Genomic DNA, 9259 nt, shown 5'->3' with positions numbered 1-9259 from the left:
ACCTCATCTGTAAAATGGGAATTTAGACTGTGAGCCCCACATGGGACAACCTGATCACCTTGTAACCTCCCCAGTGCTTAGAACAGTGCTTTGCACATAGTAAGTGCTTAATAAATGCCATTATTATTATTATTATTATTATCCCCATTTTACAGATGAGGGAACTGAGGCACAGAGAAGTTAGGTGACTCGACCAAAGTCACACAGCAGACAATTGGAGGAGCCGGAATTTGAACCCATGACCTCTGACTCCAAAGCCCGGGCTCTGTCCACTGAATTACTTATACATGGTAGTTACTTCTTAATACCAGAACAAAAGAAAAGCAATTAGGGGCATAATGGCTGGAGTCAGAAGGTCATGGATTCTAAACCTGGCTCAGCCTCTTGTCTGCTGTGTGACTCTGGGCAAGTCACTTCACTTCTCTGGACCTCAGTTACCTCATCTGTCAAATGAGGATTAAGACTGTGAGCCCCACGTGGGACAGGGACTGTGTCCAACTAACCTGAGTTGCATGTATCCACTCCAGCGCATATTACAGTGCCAGATACATAGTAAGTCCTTAAAAAATACCATTATTTTTTTTTTTTTATTCAACCCAGAACTGGACACTGGACACTATCCCATAATTTTAATGTTGATTTGATATTTCAAGAGAGAAGCAGCGTGGCTTAGTGGAAAGAGTACTGGCTTTGGAGTCAGAGGTCATTGGTTCAAATCCCCGTTTCGCCAATTGTCAACTGTGTGACTTTGGGCAAGTCACTTCACTTCTCTGTGCCTCAGTTACCTCATCAGTAAGATGGGGATTAAGACTGTGAGCCCCCCGTGGGACAACCTGATCACCTTGTAACCTCCCCAGCGCTTAGAACAGTGCTTTGCACATAGTAAGTGCTTAATAAATGCCATCATTATTTTTGTTATTATATTTATGAAGTGCATACTTTGTTCCAGAAACTCATCCTAGTGCCGGGGTTGGTAAGAAATATTCATATCAGTCAGTCAATCCTATTTATTGAGTGCGTAATCAATCAATCAATCAATCATATTTGTCATCAATCATATTTATTGAGCACTTACTGTGTGCAGAGCACTGTACTAAGTGCTTACTGTGTGCAGAGCACTGTACTAAGCTCTTGGGAAGTACAAGTTGGCAACATATAGAGACAGTCCCTACCCAACAGTGGGCTCACAGACTAGAAGAAAAATCAGATGGCCCATACGGGGATCGAACCCGTGACCTTGACGTTATTAGCACCACACTCTACCCAACTGAGCTAACTGGCACTGTACTAAGCACTTGGCAGAGTACAATAAACAAGATATATTCCCTGCCCACAACGTTGGACAGTCCTAACCCACTCATGATTAAGAGGGAGGGAGAATACGTGTTCTGTTACCATTTTGCAGCCGAGGAACCTGAAGACCAGAGAGTTTAAGCGACATGCCCGACGTCACACAGCAGGTCAGAGGCAGACCCGGAATTTGAGCACCGGAATTCTTGGCTTCTACTCCCAAGCTCTTTCCACTAAGCCATCCTTCCTTCCCCCATCTGATGGGCTACTGATGGTTCCCTTAGTTAAAACCGAGCCCGAGTAGCGTCTAAGTGCTAAAGCCTATTAACTCGATTGGCGGGGATGTTTTCTGCTTAGTGACAAAAAAGGTGTTGGACAGGGTTTTCAGAGCTGCGGCGAAATGGAAGAAGAGATCGTTGGAATCTGTTTGGGTAATGAGGTAGAACAAGGGTCAACGAGGTCTCGGAGAAGATTACAGTTAAAGAGAAGGATGAGTCCATTAAGACACCGCGATGTACTCTCCGAGCCGGGATGATGTGAGATCCAATCGTGAAACGAAAATAGAAGGAGCGGGGAAAAATAGCGCACCGGAGAGAGATTGGGAAACAGGCTCATTTGTCGTTAATTCAGCCCAGGCCTTTCCCTTGACTAATTTCCCTCTGCATTCGCTCCGAGGGTGAGTTTTTAAAGGGGAGAGGTAAGTGGATGAGGGAAGGGTACAGTGTTCTGTGTCAGAAGTATTCTGTAGCTTCAGGAGGAAGTTAAAAGGAGCTTGTCAAAACTCCAGAACCCCAAATAACTGTCCGAGAAGAATCTTAATATGTGGACTAATACTTTCATAGCACCCCTATATCCATCTTTAAATTCTGTTCCTTCTTCTTCTTGTAATTTACCTCCCACAAGACTCCTTGAGGGTGGGACTCATGTCTATTAATTCTATTGTGCGACACTCTGCGAAAAGTAGAATGGAAGGTCCTTGTGAATAGGGTTCATGCTTAGAGCAAGCACTCAGTATGGTGCTTGGTACATAGTAAATGCTTAACAAAAACCATTATTATTATTACACAATACGCTGTAAATCCTTCGTAGTCAGGGGTTGCATCTACTTATTCTACTGTACTTCCCAAGTGCTTCCTAACAATAAGACTGTGAGCCCGTTGTTGGGTAGGGACCATTTCTTTATGTTGCCGACTTGTACTTCCCAAGTGCTTAGTCCAGTGCTCTGCACACAGTAAGCACTCAATAAATAGGATTGACTGAAAGAATAAGAATAATAATGATTACTATGGTATTTGTTAATAGAGAAGCAGCGTGGCTCAGTGGAAAGAGCATGGACATGGGAGTTAGAGGTCATGGGTTCTAATCCTGGCTCTGCCACTGGTCTGCTGTGTGACTTTGGGCAACTCACTTAACTTCTCTGGGCCTCAGTCACCTCATCTGTAAAATGGGGATTAATAATAATAATGGCATTTATTAAGCACTTACTATGTGCAAAGCACTGTTCTAAGTGCTGGGGAGGCTGCAAGGTGATCAGGTTATCCCACAGGGGGCTCACAGTCTTAATCCCCACTTTACAGATGAGGGAACTGAGGCACAGAGAAGTCAAGTGACTTGCCCAAAGTCACACAACTGACAAGTGGCGGAGTGGGGATTCGAACCCATGACTTCTGACTCCAAAGCCCGTGCTCTTTCCACTGAGCCACACGATTAAGACTGAGAGCCCCATGTGGGACAACCTGATTACCTCATACTCCCCCCAAGTGCTTAGAACAGTGCTTGGCACATAGTAAGCGCTTAACAAATGCCATTATTATTATTATTATGTGCCAAGCATTGCACTAAATGCTGAGGTGGATACGATTAAATCAGGTTGTAAACAGTCCATGTCCTACATGGGGCTCACAATCTGTAATCTATATTTTACAGATGAGGTAACCGAGGCACAGGGAAGTTAAAAGTCTTGCCCAAAGCCACACAACAGACAAGTAGTGGGGTCGGGATTAGAACCCACGACCTTCTGACGGTCGGGCCCGTGCTCTATCCACTGCATCATACTGCTTCCCATTGTGTTTCGAGCAGAATAAGCGATCAGTAAATAATGAAGGGAGGAACGTGGGGCTTAGTGGATAGAGCCTGTGCCTGGGAGTAAGAAGGATCTGGGTTCTAATCTCAGCCCCACTATTTGTCTGCTGTGTGCCCTTGGGCAATATTAGATTATATTATATTGATGCTATTGATGCCTGTTTACTTGTTTTGATGTCTGCCTCCCCCATTCTAGACTATGAGCCCGTTGTGGGCAGGCATTGCCTCTGTTGCTGAATTGTACTTTCCAAGTGCTTAGTACAGTGCTCCACACACATTTAGTGCTCAATAAATAGTGGCATTTGTTAAGCACTTAATATGTGTCAGGCACTGTACTAATCACTGGGGTGGATACAAGCAAATTGGGTATGATGCAGTCCCTGTCCCACGTGGGGCTCACAGGCTTAATCCCCATTTTACAGATGGGGTAGCTGAGGCCTAGAGAAGTGACATGCCCAGTGCCACATGGCAGACAACTGATGGAGGGGAGATTAGAACCCATGACCTTCTGACTCCCAGGCCTGTGCTTTATTCATTCATTCATTCATTCATTCATTCAATCCGACCCCCAAGCCCGGGGTCTCGCCACTAAGCCAATCTGCAGTGACTTGCCCAAGGTCACACAGCAGACAAGTGGAGGAGACGGGATTGGAACCCATGACCTTCTCACTCCCAGGCCCGGGCTCTACCCACTATGCCAGGCTGTGTATCGTGTGTGGAGCACTGTACTAAGCACTCAGAAGATTCAACCAATCAATCAATCGTATTTATTGGGCGCTTGCTGTGTGCACAGCACTGTACTAAGCGCTTGAGATTCCAATAGAGCCGAGTTGGTAGACACGTTCCCTGCCCACACGTAGCTGACAGTCTAGAGGGAGAGCCAACTTGTACTTCCCAAGTGCTTAGTACAGTGCTCTGCACACAGTAAGCGCTCAATAAATGCAATTGAATGAATGAATGAATCGTATTCATTGAGCGCTTACTGTGTGCAGAGCACTGTACTAAGCGCTTGAGAAGTACAAGTTGGCAACATATAGAGACGGTCCCTACCCAACAGTGGGCTCACAGTCTAGAAGGGGGAGACAGAGAATGAAACAAAACATATTAACAAAATAAAATAAATAGAATAAATATGTACAAATAAAATAAATAAATAAATAGAGTCATAAATATGTACAAAATACGTTTAGCCACTAAACCATGCGGAATGGAAGAGCTGGAACTCCTTTTTGAAAACACGGGCAATACACAGTGGCGTTTGCTTTAAAATTGAAAAGATCCTGATTTTAGTGGAGTGCAGGGAGTGAAATAGAGAGAAAATCAATATTTGGAGAGAGCTATGTATTTTGATAGATAATGAATAGCAGCATATCTTAGCGGATAGAGATTGCCTGTGTTCACCCCAGCGTTTAGTACAATGCTGGGCACATAGTAAGCACTTAACAAATACCACAATTATTCTTTCACTCATTCAATCGTATTTATTGTCTCCCCCTTCTAGACTGTGAGCCCGCTGTTGGGTAGGGACCGTCTCTATATGTTGCCAACTTGTACTTCCCAAGTGCTTAGTACAGTGCTGTGCACACAGTAAGCGCTCAATAAATATGATTGAATGAATGAATGAATGAATTTATAAAGCACTTACTGTGTGCAAAGCACTGTACTAAGTGCTTGGGAGCGTACAATATAACAGACTCTTCTTCTTAATCCTATTATATATAATCTATCAAAACGTATCAAAATATCAAAATGTCTATATATAACCAACTGCCCGGGCTTGGGAGTCAGAGGACATGGATTCAAATCCCTTCTCTGCCCCGTGTCTGCTCTGTGACCTTGGGCATGTCACTTCTTTGCTCTGTGCTTCAATTCCCTCATCTGTAAAATGGGGATTAAGACTGTGAGCCCCACGTGGGACAACATGATTAGCTTGTATCTACCCTAGTGTTTAGAACAGTGCTTTACACATAGTAAGCGCTCAACAAATACCATCAACATCATCGTTATTATTAGCTAGAAAGATGTATATGTAAAAACATATATGACTACAGACAGATCTCCATATTATATGTTATATACTGTAGCGTGGCTCAGTGGAAAGAGCCCGGTCTTTGGAGTCAGAGGTCATGGGTTTAAATCCCGGCTCCGCCACTTGTCAGCTGTGTTACTTTGGGCAAGTCACTTAACTTCTCTGGGCCTCAGTTACCTCATCTGTAAAATGGGGGCTGTGAGCCCCAAGTGGGACAACTTTGATCACCTTGTAACCTCCCCAGTGCTTGGAACAGTGCTTTGCACATAGTAAGCGCTTAATAAATGCCATTGTTATTATTATATATTAGCATGGCTCAGTGGAAAGAGCCCTGGCTTTGGAGTCTAGAGGTCTTGGGTTCAAATTGTGGCTCCACCAATTGTTAGCTGTGTGACTTTGGGCAAGTCACTTAACTTCTCTGGGCCTCAGTTACCTCATCTGTAAAATGGGGATTAGGACTGTGAGCCCCCCGTGGGACAACATGATCACCTTGTAACCTCCCCACCACTTAGAACAGTGCTGTGCACATAGTAAGTGCTTAATAAATGTCATTATTATTATTATATTATATATCTATTGAGAAGCAGTATGGCTTAGTTGCAAAAGCCCGGGCTTGGGAGTCAGAGGTCAGGGGTTCTAATTCTGACTCCGCCATTTATTAGCTGTGCAACTTTAGGCAAGTCACTTCTCTTTTCTGTGCCTCAGTTCCCTCATTTGTAAAATGGGGGTTGAGACTGTGATTACCTTGTATTTACCCCAGAGTTTAGAACAGTGCTTGGCACATAGTAAGAGCTTAACAAATACCATAATTATTATTATCTACCTATGCAGTGCTGCTTTATAGTCCAGCATCTACCCAAATGGGGTTGCAAGCTGGCTGAGAGATGCAATCAGGCACGAAGAAGATTTCCACTTTCTTCGATTTGGGAGCTAGTGGGTGTCCAGTCTGCAGCAAATCCAAGCCGGAGGGCTGGCTTCAGGCCAGCAGTTTTCCAGAAGGGAACAAGGGAAGAGGAGAGATTGTCTTTCACTCCACCTGGCCCTCTGGACTCCCGGCTTATCCCGCTGACCAGGAGGTCAGGTCCGTGCCAGGAAGAACAGAGGTTTTGATGGCCCGGACATCTGTCCATAGATTGGGAGTGGTACTGTCCCGGCAAAAATTGCCAAATGGTCAAGAGGTTCCTTGCCAGAGGCTTAACTGATAAAGACCCAGGCTTGAAAACTTCCCTGTTTTGTTCTGAATCTTTCCAGTTTTTGGGATAATTTTTTTATGGCATTTGCTATGCACTTACTATGTCAGGTGGTCAGTCGTATTTATTGAGCTCTTGCTGTGTGCAGGGATTGTCTCTCTTTATTGCTGTATAGTAAGCGCTTAACAAGTACCAGTTTCATCATTATTATTATAATCACTTCCTTTTTCTGAATGGACAGCAAATATCCAATCCCCTCCATTACTGGTCCCATCTGAAGAAGGATGGCATGAGAATTATTAATAATAATTGTGTGATTTATTAAATGCTTACTATGTGTCATGCGCTGTGTTAGATATAAGGTGATCAGGTTGGACACGGTCCCTGTACCACATGGGGCTCACAGTCCAGTCGGGAATCAATCAATCAATTGTATTTATTGAGCGCTTACTGTGTGCAGAGCACTGTACTAAGTACTTGGGAAGTACAAGTTCATTCATTCATTCAGTCATATTTATTGAGCACTTACTGTGTGCAGAGCACTGTACTAAGCGCTTGGGAAGTACAAGTTAAGTACAAGTACAAGTTGGCAACATATAGAGACAGTCCCTACCCAACAGTGGGCTCACAGTCTAAAAGTCGGGAAGTAGATCAGGTATTTAATTACCATTTTACAGATGAGGACACTGTGAAGAAGAGAATTGAAGTGAAATGACTCACCCAATCGCACAACAGGAGCTTAGTACAGTGCTCTGCACGCAGAAGGAGCTCAATAAATGCGATTGAATAAATGAATGAATGGAAAGCACTGTACTAAGCACTGGGGAGGGGACAATACAACAATAAACAGACACATTCTCTGCCCAAAATGAGCTTAGAGTCTAGAGGGGAAGACGGACACCAATATAATCAATCGTATTTATTGAGCGCTTACTGTGTGCACAGCACTGTACTAAGCGCTTGGGAAGTACAAGTTGGCAACATATAGATACAGTCCCTACCCAACAGTGGGCTCACAGTCTAATATAAATGAATTACTTACACATACGAGCATAACAGCTGTGGGGCTGGGAGCGGGGATGAAAGAAGGGAGCTCTTCAAAGCTCTGGGGTAGATACAAGCTAATTAGTTGGACCCAGTCCCTGTCCCACGTGGGGCTCTCTGTCTTAATCCCCATTTTACAGATGAGGTAACTGAGATCCAGAGAAGTGAAGTGACTTGCCCGAGATCACACAGCAGACAGGTGGCAGAGCCGGGATGAGAACCCAGGTCCTTCTGATTCCCTGGCCTGGGCCCTGGCCATTAAACTGCTTCTTATATCCATGTTTCCATGTTCTCATATCCCCCTTCATACCCAAATCGTAGTATCTGGATGGGACACTTCCCAAGAGTTTCACATTGAATGGAAAAAGCAGTGACCACAGAGTCAAAGGACCCGGGTTCTAGTTCCAGCTCTGCCAATCGCCTGTTGTGTGACCTTGGGTGAGTCATTTCAGTTCTCTTCACTTCACTTTTCTTCTTCACAGTTTTCTCATCTGCAAAATGGGAATTCAATACGTGATCTCCCTCCCGACTGGACTGTGAGCCCGATGTGGGACAGGGACCGTGTCCAGCCTGATCACCTTATATCTAATGCAGCGCATGACACATTGTAAGCATTTAATAAATCGCACAATTATTATTAATAATTCTCATGCCGTCCTTCTTCAGATGGGACCAGTAATGGAGGGGATCAGGTATTTGCAGCCCATTCAGAAGAAGGAAGTGATTATAATAATAATAATGAAAATGGTATTTGTTAAGTGCTTACTATGCACCACACAGTGTACTAAGCACTGGGGTGCATACAAGCAAATCAGGTTGGACACAGTCCCTGTCCCACGTGGGGCTCACAGGCTCAATCCCCATCAATCAATCAATCAATCATATTTATTGAGCGCTTACTATGTGCAGAGCACTGTACTAAGTGTTTGGGAAGTACAAATTGGCAACACATAGAGACAGTCCCTACCCAACAGTGGGCTCACAGTCTAAAAGGGGGAGACAGAGAACAAAACCAAACATACCAACAAAATAAAATAAATAGAATAGAAATGTACAAGTAAAATAAATAAATAAATAAATAAATAGAGTAATAAATATGTACAACCATATATACATATATACAGGTGCTGTGGGGAAGGGAAGGAGGTAAGATGGGGGATGGAGAGGGGGACGAGGGGGAGAGGAAGGAAGGGGCTCAGTCTGGGAAGGCCTCCTGGAGGAGGTGAGCTCTCACTAGGGCCTTGAAGGGAGGAAGAGAGCTAGCTTGGCGGAGGGGCAGAGGGAGCAGGGCATTCCAGGCCCGGGGGATGACGTGGGCCAGGGGTCGGTGGTGGGACAGGCGAGAATGAGGTACAGTGAGGAGATTAGCGGTGGAGGAGCGGAGCGTGCGGGCTGGGCTGGAGAAGGAGAGAAGGGAGGTGAGGTAGGAGGGGGCGAGGTGATGGATGGACAGCCTTGAAGCCCAGGGTGAGGAGTTTCTGCCTGATGCGCAGATTGATCGGTAGCCATTGGAGGTTTTTGAGGAGGGGAGTGATATGTCCAGAGCGCTTCTGGACAAAGATAATCCGGGCAGCAGCATGAAGTATGGATTGAAGTGGAGAGAGACACGAGGATGGGAGATCAG

General features: G+C 44.8%; 1 non-coding gene across 1 annotated transcript; it reads right to left on the bottom strand.

Annotated features, from left to right (window-relative positions):
* Positions 1-1208: 1208 nt before the first annotated feature.
* Positions 1209-1282, bottom strand: TRNAI-AAU. Its single transcript has one exon. It is a non-coding gene; the product is annotated as a tRNA-Ile (tRNA).
* Between the last annotated feature and the right edge of the window lie 7977 nt (positions 1283-9259).

Source organism: Tachyglossus aculeatus, chromosome 2 (genome assembly GCF_015852505.1).
Source record: "Tachyglossus aculeatus isolate mTacAcu1 chromosome 2, mTacAcu1.pri, whole genome shotgun sequence".
Taxonomy (NCBI): Eukaryota; Metazoa; Chordata; class Mammalia; order Monotremata; family Tachyglossidae; genus Tachyglossus; species Tachyglossus aculeatus.
The sequence above is the reverse complement of the archived record's forward strand: the minus strand, read 5'-3'. Positions and strand labels throughout refer to the sequence as shown.